The sequence below is a fragment of the Papio anubis genome, chromosome 3, assembly GCF_008728515.1.
Source record: "Papio anubis isolate 15944 chromosome 3, Panubis1.0, whole genome shotgun sequence".
Classification (NCBI taxonomy): domain Eukaryota; kingdom Metazoa; phylum Chordata; class Mammalia; order Primates; family Cercopithecidae; genus Papio; species Papio anubis.
The window spans coordinates 147,793,237-147,806,858 of NC_044978.1; positions in this window are offsets into that span (position 1 = coordinate 147,793,237).

The window sequence follows — 13,622 nt, forward strand, 5'->3', positions numbered from 1 at the left end:
AAACCCTATATATACTATGCTGTTTGCTTGTTTGTTTTTATGGGTTTTTTTTGATCTGATAGCCTAGAGGGCTACTAAATGAATAACGGTTGGGTAGTGTAGACAGCATAGATAGGCTGAACAAAGGGATGATTCATGTCCCAGGCAGGACATAGCAGGGCAGTACGAGGTTTCATCATGCTGCTCAACATGGCATGCAATGTAAAACTTATGAATTGCTTATTTCTGGAATTTTCCATGGAATATTTTTGGGCCATGGTAACTGGAATTGTGGAAAGCACGAAACTGTGGATAAGGGGAAACTATTGTATTTTTTCTAGTTTTCTTACTCAATGTTGTTTTTGAGGTCATTGATGTTGATTTACTTGTGTTCTTAGGACAGTCCTTGGACAGATATTGGAAACATCTTCTCTTACTCTGTTAGCTCCTGCTAACTTTTTCTGCTGAAATAAATTAATTTTGATATAGTCAGACTTATCAACATTTTGCTATGTGGTTTATACATTTTCAGCCTTGTGGATATCTCCCCCAACTTGGAGCTCACAATGATGAATGCCTACATTTTCTTCAACTAGGTTTCAGTTTCTTTCTTTTCCACCAGACATTCATCTTTGCATAGGAGATAAAGGAGCAAATCCAGTTTTGTTTTTCCCTAAATAGTGATTCAGTTCTTTTCACATCATTTCCTAAAGTGCTTCTGTTTTCCTCCATTAATGTTTGGCACTGCCTGTCTTACATCTCAAGAGCCCAGAGGTGCGAGGGTACACAGTATTTCTCAGTTGTCTCCTCAGTCTTGTTGGTCTATTTGCCCCTATCTACTCTAGTATATTACTCAAACAAAATCCCAGACACATGGAAACTGGATAAAATGCTACTAAGTAACTCCTGGGTTAACAAAATCATAAGACAAATAAAATGCTTAGGGCTGAGCAATAGCCCCACCTCAGGATTCTCACTATCCTATAAGACATCTCTATTTGAATCAGACAGAGGCACCTGATTTGGACAGTCACAATCCTGAGGGCCTAGAAGGAGAGAGCTAGAGGTCCTTTTCTACAAAGAAAAAGCATTTCTTCCTTTCTGCAGAGAGCTTTTCTCACCGGCTCATCCACACCTATGCAGTGAGCAAAATGGTTCACTCTGTGTGACTGTTCTGCCTGCGCGAGTGACAAAACTCAGGGCGCCAAATTAAAGCAGAGCTTAGAAAGACATTTATGACTTGATATGGTTTGGCTCTGTGTCCCCACCCAAATCTCACCTTGAATTGTCATAATCCCCACATGTCAAGAGCAGGGCCAGGTGGAGATAATTGAATCACGGGGGCGGTTTCCCCCATACTGTTCTCATGATAGCGAATGAGTCTCACGAGATCTGATGGTTTTATACACGGGAGTTCCCTGCACCAGCTCTCTTGCCTGCTTCTATGTAATACTTGACTTTACTCCTCATTCATCTTCTGCCATGGTAAAGCCTCCCCAGCCATGTGAAACTGTGAGTCCATTAAACCTCTTTTTCTTTATAAATTACCCAGTCTCAGGTATGTCCTTATTAGCAGTGTGAGAACAGATTCATACAGTAAATTTAAATACATTTCTTAAAAAAACCTCATGAACCGGGTATTGTTTGAAAAATAAATAAATAAAAAACCCAAAGAAGATTGAGAACAAATGAGTTAGGAATTATCTCCACAAATTAAAATATATAACAACAATGCAAACTCAAGCAAGAAGGATGAAAATAGAATTTAATGGAATAGATACCAACAAAGTAACACAAAGCACTTCAGGATATTAATTAAAAAAACATATTTGACTGTTTGAAAAAAATTAGGAAGATAGACTTCTGGCAAAACTGATCAAGAAAAGAAGGAAGACACAAATACACAAAATATATAATAAAGAGGAAAACAGTTATAGACCTAGAGATTAAAAGAATTGTAAAATGCTATTATGACTGTTTTCTAATAAATATAACTTAGATGAACCAGATACATTTCTGGAAAAATATAAAGGGCAACAATTGGTGGAAGAATAAGTAGAATATTTCAATAGAGTAAAGATTATTTTAAAAACCTCAAAGGGTAAACAAGAACCCCCTCTGCCCAGAATTTGGCCCAGGCAGTTTTTCAGAGAAATCTTACCAAACTTTCAAGGAAGAATATCTGCCTTTTATAAGATGTTCCAGAAAACTAAAAGAGTGAAAGTTGTCCAACTCAGTTGAAACGGTCTATATAAATAGACAATGGCCAGGGTATATATGAAAACAGAACTCTGCACCACAATCTGCAGCAACTAGCCTAGGAAGCTAACCTGTTACCTATTGTAACCAACCTAGAAAACCAGCTTGCAATCTACGAATTAGACTTGGAGGAAGTCAGACCACTATCTCTAGCAAACAGTCTAGGAAGCAAACAATAACCCATGTAACAATCAGTCCAAAATAGCCAGGACTTGATTAATAATTGACAGCATCCCTAATTTTTTTTTTTTTTTTTTTGAGACAGAGTCTCGCTCTGTTGCCCAGGCTGGAGTGCAATGGCACGATCTTGGCTCACTGGAACCTATGCCTCCCAGGTTCAAGCAATTCTCCTGCCTCAGCCTCCCAAGTAACTGGGATTACAGGCACCCACCATCATGCCTGGCTGATTTTTGTATTTTTGTAGAGATGAGGTTTCACCATGTTGGCCAGGCTGGCCTTGAACTGACCTCAGGTGATCTGCCCGCGTTGGCCTCCCAAAGTGCTGGGATTACAGGCGTGAGCCACTGCGCCCAGCCAACATCCCTGATTTTTATTCCTGCTTTCCACCTAGTTCCAACCAGATAAAGCTAAATATGCACCCTAACCAATCACATAGGATACCCTGCTTCGAGTTAACCTGCTTCCCCAGGCTAACAGCCTCCAATAAGGGCTTACCTATAGCCTTCCCTTCTTCTGCTCTGAAGCTTTCTCCCTCTTTTCCTTGCCTTTGAATCTCTGTCAAAATGCAAATACCGGTGGCCGACTCCCTTACTAGCAAGCTCTGAATTAATTGCCTTTGTCTGTTCTCATCTGGTTGGTCTTCATTCGTTTGCACACAGTTTATGAAGTTAATGAAACCTTGATCAGGTAATTACAAGCTCATTTCAGTTATTCCCATGGATATAAAATCCTAAATAAAACATCAGCTAGCCAAATTTTACATTTTATTAAAACTACATATTTATATATCCTGTGTACAAGCAAGCTTTATACAAGAAATGCAAGGATGGTTCTACATTAAAAAAATCTATCACTGTCATTTATCATATTAATGGTCTAAAAAAGAAAAATCCTAAATGTATCTAAATAGATGTAGAAAGAGCGTTTGTTAAAGTTCAGTACCTATTTACATGAAAACACTCAGAAAACTAGAAAAGGAAAGGAGCCAGTTTTACCCAGGTAAAGGTTATATGACAGAAATGGTATAACAGAAATCGTGCTTATTGGAGCCATTTTCGACACACTTCCATGAAGACCACTATAAGACAAGGATGCCAGATGGTCGCTACTAATGCTTAACATGGTGCTGCATAATTTAGCAGATACCATAAGAAACGAGAAAAGCGTAAAAGATATGAAGATTGGGGGTGTTAGGGGAAAATTAAATAGTTATTACTGGAGTTATTACAGGTGTTAAAAAACAGTAACAGCAAATCAATAGCATCATTAAGCAAAATAGTAAAATTAATTAGACAGCTCAGCCTGTTTGCCAGATACAAGATGATATTATAAAACCAATAATGTTCCTCTATACGAGAAACTAGAAAATACAATAGAAATCAAGAAGGAAGGGCAGACTTACTCGAAATATTTGTGGGACCTGGGGCAAGAATACAAGGGAAAAACACCATTATGTATTTAAATATCTACAATTTGAAATCAAAGCTATTTAAAATAAATTATAAATTTATTTACACATTTGTACATTTAATAATAATATCTATCAGCAAGCTCACCATTTGCTTGTCTCACTATACCGACATCTGAGAGGAGACAGGGGGCTGTTTCTTTCTGCCTCTGTGCCAGTTGGCACATGTCTAGGTCAGGTTCCCTGGAAATACATTCTGAAACAGAGATTTGCATGCAGGTGGTTTAAAGGGGGGAAAAACATCTGCAATAAAGAAGTCTTGCATGCAAGTGAGGGGAACAGGATTGGGTAGAGGGAGAAGCTAAGAAGTTTTATTTAATTTTTGGCAAAAATAAAATATTAAATGTTTTAATACAAATAAAACCACTTACAGTTCTAGTATTTAGTATTTATCTAGTTGTCGATGTAAAAATTCAATACCATGCTTCATGCAGGTTATGTCTGACCCCTCATCTTTTTTTATTTGTCTAGTTTTCAACAGCTTGATTATGATATATCTGGTTAGAGGTTTCTTTGAGTTTAATCTTTTGGGGGTTTGCTAACCTTGAATCTGTAGTTTTTTTGATCTTTCAACAAATGTGGGGAATTTTCAGACATGATTTCTTCAAAATTATTTTAGCCCTGCACTTTCTTCTCTCCCTTTGGAATTCTGAATGTTAGATCTTTTGTTATTGTGCTACAGGTACCTAGCCTGTGTTCATATTTTTTTCAGTCTGTTTTTCTCTCTGTTGCTCAGATTGGATAATTTGCATTGATCTATCTTCATAATACTCTTTCCTCTGTAACCTCCATTCTGTTATTAAGCCCATCCAGGGTTTGTTTTTTTTTTTTTTTTTTAATATTATACTTTTTGGTTCTAAAATCTCCTTTTGATTATTTTTTGCGTCTTGTATTTCTTGCTCAGATTTTCTAGTTTTCCATTCCAGGAGTGTTCATAATTGCTTTTAGGAGAATTTTTATAATAGTTACTTTAAAACCCTTTTCAGATAATTCCAGTGTTTCTGTCCTTTGAGTGGTAGTGTCTGCTGATTTCTTTTCTCATGCAAGGTAAGATTTTCCTGGTTCTCGCTATGCTGAGTAATTTTGGATTATGTCTTAGAAACTCTGTGTGTACTGTTATGAGACTCTGGTTCCTGTTTAAATCTTCTATTTTAGCTGGCTGTCCACCCATTTAGATTTAGAGCACACATCCTGGCCCACTTTTGTGGGCTGTGGTTTGAATGTTAACTTAATTTTTGAAGCTTTGTAGTACGATTCTGGTCAGCCACGCTGTGCACAGAGGCCAGTTTGAAACGTGGTGATATTCCACGCTGTAGTTCAATTCTCAAAGCTTCTTCTGTGTTCATTCTGGTCAGTTTGATGCTTGGGCTACCCAGAGATGAGCCAGGGACTTCAGACGTGGGTTTAAAATATCTTTTCCTTCTGCTCCCTGCTCTCTATAATCCTCTCCCTCACTCTACAATTGAAAGCCAATGCGGTGGCTTATGTGCAGTAATCCCAGCACTTTGGGAGGCCAAGGCAGGTGGATCGCTTAAGCCCAGAAGTTCGAGACCAGCCTGGGCAACATAGCAAGACCCTTCATCTCTAATTTAAAAAAAATTTTTTTTAAAAAACACATCTTGGGTAAGTTACCTGGCTTCTCTGAGCTTCAGTGTCATCTGTAAAACAGGAATAATAATACCTAACTCAGAGGTGGGCGCGGTGGCTCATGCCTGCAATCCCAGTACTTTGGGAGGCTGAGGCGGGTGGATCACTAGGTCAGGAGTTCAAGGCCAGCCTGGCCAATATGGTGAAACTCCGTCTCTACTAAAAATACAAAAATTAGCTGGGCATGGTGGCGGGTGCCTGTAGTCCCAGCTACTTGGGAGACTGAGGCAGAAGAATCGCTTGAACCCTGGAGGCGGAAGTTGCTGTGAGCTGAGATCGCGCCACTGCACTCCAGCCTGGGTGACAGGGCGAGACTCCATCTAAAAAACAAAACAAAACAAAACAAACCACTGTTATACTCCAGGTAAACACCGTAAGAAGTGCAGCACCCCCCTCACCCATTGCCCAAAAGACCAGGAAGAGAATGGCTCTGTAGGCTAGACCCCTTTAATCTAACTGTTATAGTCAGCCAGGTGCAGTGGCTCATCCCAGAATCTCAGCACTTTGGGAGGTAATTAGCAGAAGGAATAGTGTGGAATGAATCCATTCATTAATATTGTGGCTGGAATCCTTTTCCAGATACCCATTTTCTTAGGGCTTTGATTAATCCTACCATGTCTTTAAATATAGTGTTCTGACAGTTCTACCATAGGAATTTCTTTGTTGTGGTCTTTGCAGCATCTGTGCTCTTGCTTATAATGTATGTTTCTTTATGAGTTTTGTTAGCTTGGCTTGTGAACTTAAATCAAAGTAGAGCTTTCTCTGTGAAAACTGTCTGTGTCATGGTTAAGTATGTTCTTCCAGAAGTGTTTTGTGTTTGCCTATGTTCAACTATTTATGTAGAAGGTCTCAGTTTTAACTCTCCATCTCATTCAAAGCCAGGACTTATCATCTGTCATTCTATGACTGCTAAACCCAATCCCTTGCACAGAACAACAACAGAAACCTTAAGTATAAATCTGATTAAATATGTCCATAACCTGTATACAAAACCTATAAAACACTGATGAAAGAAATCAAAGAAGACTCAAATAAATGGAGTAATAGAGCACATTTTTACATTGAAAAATTCATTTGTTCTATAAATTCAGTATAATCCCAAGCAAAATCCCAGCAGGCTTTTGTTTTGAAAGACTGATAAACTGGTCCTTAAATTTAAATGGAAGCCCAAAGGAGCTAGAACAACCAGAATAATTTTTAAAAAGAATAACGAAGCTAGCAAATTCATACTAATTTGAAGACTTGTTGTAAAGCTACTGTAATTAAAATAGTGTGGTCTTGGTGAAAAGATAGACACATAGATTAATGGAACACAACAGAGAACCCAGAAACTGACCCACACATATATGGTTAGTTGATTTTTTGGCAAATATGCAAAATCAATTTAATGGAGAAAGAATAGTCTTTTCAATAAATGGTGATGGGACAATTGGACATATATATGAACTTAACTCATAAATTATATCTATGGGCAAAGATCAAGCCCAAATAGATCATAGATGTACATGTAAAGCCTAAAACCATAAGGAATCTAGAAGGAGAAAAGAGGAGAAAATGTATGTGGCCTTGGGTTAGGGAAAGATTTTTTAGATAGAACACAAAAATTATGATTCATAAAAGAAAAAATTGATAAATTAAACTTTATCAAAATTAAAAATATCTTCTATTGAAAAACCACTGTTAAGAAAATGAAAAGACAAACCACAGACTGGGAGAAAATATTAGCAAAACATGACGCATATCTAGAATGTACAGAGACTTCTCAGAATGTAATAATAAGAAAACAAACAACCCAATACAAAATGTGCAAAAGATTTTAAGAGATTCTCCACTGAAGAATATATAAGGCTGGCAAATAAACACATGAAAAGATGCTCATCATAAGTCATGAAGGAAATGCAAATTAAAACCACAATGAGATACTGCCCCACCTATTTGGTTGGATAAAACAAAACAAAACAAAACACTTGACAATAGCAAGTGTGGGTGAGGTTGTAGAATAGCTTGGAACTCTCACATATTGCTGGTGGAAATGCAAAATGGCATAGCTGCTCTGGAAAAGAGCAGGGCAATTTGTTAAAGAGCTAAATCTTTACTTAGCACACAATCTCGCAATCCCACTCTTAAGTATTTACCCAAGAGCAAGGAACACAAAACACAAAAATTGAACAAAAAGGTTAATAATACCTGTACATGAATATTTATGGTGGCTTTATTCATAATTGCCTCAAATTGAAGATAATCCAGATATTCTTCCACTGGTAAATGTATAAGCATATTGTTGTATATCCTTATTCAATAATTAAAAGGAACAAGTTACTGATACATGTAACCACATAGTTGAATCTCAAATATGTAGTGTGAAACAATAGACACCAGACTCAAAAAGGTGACACACATATGTAAGAGGTGAAAGTACAGGGAAATAAAATAGGCCTGGGGGACGGGGTGAATATAAAGGAGGCCGAGGGAATTTTAAGGAGGGATGGAATTGTTCTATGTCTTCATTATAATTATATGACTGAATGTACATTAAAAAGAATGATTTTTATCTAAATGATACAATTCACCTGACATTAAAAAAAAAAAAAAAATCGAGGCCAGGCACAGTAGCTCACACCTGTAATCCCAGCACTTTGGGAGGCCAAGGCAGGTGGATTGCTTGAGTCCAGAAGTTCAAGGCCAGCCTGAGCAACATGGTGAAACCCCATCTCTACAAAATATACAAAAATTAGCTGGGCATGGTGGCACATGGCTGTAGTCCTAGCTACTCAGGAGGCTAAGGTGGGAAGATCGTTTGAGCCCAGGAGGCAGAGGTTGCAGTGAGCTGAGATGACACCACTGCCCTCCAGCCTGGGCAACAGAGTGAGATGGTGTCTCAAAAAAAAAAAAAAAAAAAAATATATAAATATAAAAATATATATATACACACACATATACATATACACATATACATATGTAGCTATATATTCATATACATATATATGTATGAGATGCCCAGCTAATTTTTGTATATTTTGTAGAGACAGGGTTTCACCATGTTGCTCAGGCAGGTCTTGAACTCCTAGACTCAAGCAATCCACCTGCCTTAGCCTCCCAAAGTGCTGGGATTACAGGTGTAATCCCATACATATATGTATGTATACATATATACAAATAAATGTATTTCTATATCTCAAACCTCTTATTTATGGAAACCAGCAAATTTCCCCCTTCCTTTACCGATTGGGGATTTCTGGCTTTGCAAGTACTGAAGAATTAGCAGTATTTTTCTAGTGAAGGGGTGGATGAATGTGGCCTGGGAGGGAGGGAGAGGGTAACCCAGCAGATGACTCAGTATGGTAAAAGTATGAAAAAAAATTCCACCCATGGCACACCTGGTTTGAATTTTGAGAGGAAGCATGAAATGGCCTGAGGGCCACCCAGGCCAGAGGCCCATATAATGGTTAAGACAGCAGGCTCTGGGCATAGGTGGCCTGAATTTGAAGCTGGTTCTTCTGCTTCCTATCTTTGTGACCTTGGGTAAATTACTTAATCTGTCTGTGCCCCAATTTCCATCTGTAGAAAGAAAATGATAATAGTTACATGCTTTACAGTGTTGAGAATTAAACTAATTAATGCCTGCAAATTGCTTAGAATAGTGCAAGGTATCTAGTAAGTGTTCACTTAATGTTAGCTATTAGTGCCCATTTGCTCATTCAACACACCTTCCCTAGCACACTTTCCAACACACACCCAGTCATGCTTTGTGCCTGGTGCTGGGGATTGGACACTGGACACCCAAAAGAGAATCATGTTAGGGTGGTCTGAGATCTAGGTAGGGAAGGAGACAGCTGGATGGACTGACCCACAGGGTGATAAGTGCTGAAGATTGAGGGAAACTCAAGGATTATGTGGCTGCAGAAAGAAGTAGGGAGAGAGGGCCGGGTATGGTGGCTCACGCCTCTAATCCCAGCACTTTGGGAGGCCGAGGCAGATGGATTGCTTGAGCCTAGGAGTTTGAGACCAGCCTGGGCAACATGGCGAAACTCCATCTCTACAAAAAATACAAAAATTAGCCGGGTGTGGTGGCTCACGCCTGTAATCCCAGCACTTTGGGAGGATGAGGCGGGCGGATCATGAGGTCAGGAGTTTGAGACCAGCCTGACCAACATGGTGAAACCCCGTTTCTACTATAAATACAAACAACAAAAAAATAGCCGGGCATGGTGGTGTGCACCTGTAATCCCAGTTACTCAGGAGGCTGAGGCAGGAGAATCGCTTGAACCTGGGAGGTGGAGGTTGCAGTGAGCCGAGATCACGGCACTGCACTCCAGCCTGGGTGACAGAGTGAGACTCCATCTCAACAAAAAAAAAAAAAAAAAAAAAAAAGAAAAAGAAAAAGAAGAAGAAGTAAGGAGAGAGTATCTCTACAGAGAGGGTGAGTGGAGTTCATTCAAAGAAAGCTCAAAGAATAGGTAACTTTTGAGTGGGATTTTGACAAATGAGTAAGAGTTTGGTATCTGCCTGAATGCCTTGTGCACTCATCAAACTCACTGAGTATGGGAAGTGTTAGAAGGTTCTTAGAAGAAAAACAGGAAAATGAAAACAAAAGTTTAACGATAAACGATGAGGCTTTAAATGGGGTAGGGCTGAATTAAGAAGAACCAGCTTCAGTACAGTGAGGACCATGGAAGGATTCTAAGCAGATGGGCATAACATGGTCAGCTCTTAGTTTGGGAAAGATGGCTTTGGTGGCTGGTGGAGGAGAATGATTGAAGTGAGAGTGTGAAGACACTTTTGTGCTAGCCCCAGTGAGAAACACAGGAGCTCAATAGCAATGGACAGGAGAGAAAAGACTCAGTAGTGGCCTCAGAAGTGATTAGCTGACTAGGCCGGGCGCGGTGGCTCAAGCCTGTAATCCCAGCACTTTGGGAGGCCGAGACGGGCGGATCATGAGGTCAGGAGATCGAGACCATCCTGGCGAACACGGTGAAACCCCGTCTCTACTAAAAAAATACAAAAAACTAGCCGGGCGAGGTGGCGGGCGCCTGTAGTCCCAGCTACGCGGGAGGCTGAGGCAGGAGAATGGCGAGAACCCGGGAGGCGGAGCTTGCAGTGAGCTGAGATCCGGCCACTGCACTCCAGCCTGGGTGACAGAGCGAGACTCCGAGACTCCGTCTCAAAAACAAACAAACAAACAAAGAAGTGATTAGCTGACTGTGAAGGGGTGAGAGAGAGGTTAGGGCGAGAGGTAGGAGCAGAACTCAGGCTCGCCTATTCCATAAACTGAGATGGAGTACCGGCTTCCCTCGGGGGCCTGTTGGGCCCTCAAGAATGGAAATAAAAGAAATTCTTGAGTTCCTTTAAGGGGAATTCCAGGCACCTAGCTAGCCATGAGAAGTACATGAGCAAGTTGATAAGCAAGAAGGTAATAGTAGCATTAAACAATAGCCAAGGAAGTTACAGTTACAAGATGTTTGGTTCCCTGTAGAAACTAAAGATAACATTTTAACTCATGTCCCTCAATTACTTTTCAGAAACCCAGAACTCCACCAAATGGAAAATGCCATCTGCTGGCATGTAGATCTCAGATAAGGGGAAACTAAGGACTGAGCTCTGACCACAGCTCTTTGTTCTAAAGTTCTTCCTGAGGATCCTGGAGGAAGTAACGCCCATGGGCCAGACCTAATATTCATTTCTGCTGACTCCAAGTCTTCAAATAAATCTTCCCTTCCTTAATCAATTGCACATCAGAAAATCTTTGAATCTCCCTATGACCTGTACAGCCCTGCTTCAAGATATCCCATCTTTTTAGGCCAAACCAATGTATAAACTCCATGGATACCTTTATGATTTTGCTTATAACTTTTGCTTTCCTGAAATTTACCTTTGCTTTTAAAAACCCTTGCTTAATTAAAAATCACGGGGGAGGTTGGGTTTTAAGCATGAGCTGCCCAATTCTCCTTGCTTGGCACCCTGCAAATAAATGCCCTCCTTTCTCCTGCTGCAAAACCTTGGTGTGGATGTTTGGCCTTATTGCACTGGACTAGTGGACTCTAGCTTGGTTCAGAAACAAACTACCATCTAACAATGTCTTCACAAAGACGAGCAAGTCTCAGCTCAGCCATGAGGATCTCATTCTGGTGGTAAATGTGTGGGCGGGATATTATTTTAGTTGAGGGATCGCATGAACATAGCTTTGGAGGTGTGTAACTGACAGGCAAGCTCTTGTACTTTTGCAGCAGGAGGTGATATCTCTTCCGGAGCAGATCAGCAAGGCTTGAAAGTCCCCAAGAGCCACCTCTCTGAGTTCTTTAGACACCAAGTCTATAGACTGATGGAGTTCCTGAATCATGAGAAAAGGAAGAAAAATCGAATGCATTAAGTGTATGCAGTGTGAAATAGCCATGATCCAGGAGCTGAAGATCCAACTTCCATTTTCTATTAACCCCACCACTCAGGGTGCCTGTAGGGAATGCAAAACCAGGGATATAATGAGCAGAAGCTCTCAAACCAATAAGCATATCTGGACTTGGTGAGACTCAACCTCCCACTTCCCCGTAAGTTTAAAAATAATTCTAATTTATAGCACATGTTATTCTAATTTCGAAGTCACTCTCTCTAAATACTGCACTATTACTAACTATTGTTACTATGATCTGCTCAGACAATAGGAAATGGTAACAGGTTCCGTTTACATTCTTAAAATGAATGTACACTTGAAGAACAATTCATTGTTGAGTTTTATGTGCACGCACTGGCAAGTCAGGTCTCTAGTAGTTTAACTTTTACATCTATGTGTATATGTATTTACTACCATCTCAATCCATTGTTTTGATAATTGAATTGGGAGATCATTAGGCTGAGACACCTCCCATGCCTTGGGTTCCTGTGTAAGCAAACCAAAGCCCAAATCAGAGTGAATGATCACAGCCTAGGGAAACAATCTTAACCAATCAGAAATTGCCAACTAACCTCTAACTACAACTTTCAACTTCAACCATCAAATAATTTGTTTTGCTTCTGAGAACAGCTTATTCAGTCTCTTTGAATCAGGCAACTGTTTGCAACTGGTGCTGCCAGATTCATGAATTGCTGTCTGCTCAAATAAACTCTTTTAAGATTTTAATGTGCCCAAGTTTATCTTTTAGCACCATCCTTCCCTGAACACAGCCATTTCTTCTCTTTCAGATTAGAATTGATAACTTGGCCCCCAGCAAGCCTCCTAATCCTGCTTTCTTAACCTGATAGCATTTAAATAGTCATCCCTCGGTATGCATGGACCCCCAGGGATACCAAAATCCTCAAATGCTAAAGTCCCTTACATAAAATGGCATAGTATTTGCACAACTGATGCACATCTTCCTGTATATTTTAAATTCTCTCTGGATTACTTATACCTAATACAGTGTAAATGCAATGTAAATAGCTATTATACTGTGTTCTTATTATTTGCATTATTATTGTAGTGTTGTTTTTTATGTTTCCTGAGTATTTTCTATTTGCCCTGGGTTGAATCTGCAAATGCGGAACCCATGGATACAGAGGGCTGACTGTAATGGGCAGTGGTTATGTATTGTCTTTTTTTGTTTGGAACATCTTAACTTTGTTCAACCATCCCCCCAAAGAATTTAGTTTCTTATAGAATCCACATTTGTTACCATCCTGATCATTTACCCGGGCAGAATCCAGCTTGTAACAATTCTTCCTAGAAGGATGGATTTTATTTTATTTTATTTTATTTTTGAGATGGAGTCTCGCTCTATCGCCCAGGCTGGAGTGCAGTGGCGCGATCTCGGCTCACTGCTCTGCCTCCCGGGTTCATGCCGTTCTCCTGCCTCCGCCTCCCGAGTAGCTGGGACTACAGGCGCCCGCCACCATGCTAATTTTTTTGTATTTTCAGTAGAGACGGGTTTTTACCGCGTGTTAGCCAGGATGGTCTCGATCTCCTGACCTCGTGATCCGCCCGTCTCGGCCTCCCAAAGTGGTGGGATTACAGGCGCGAGTCACCGCGCCCGGCCATGGATGGATCTTATTTGTACTCAGCAAGTGTCAAGTCACGCATAAGAAATATAATGAAAGGATTGTCTGGGCGCGGTGGCTCACA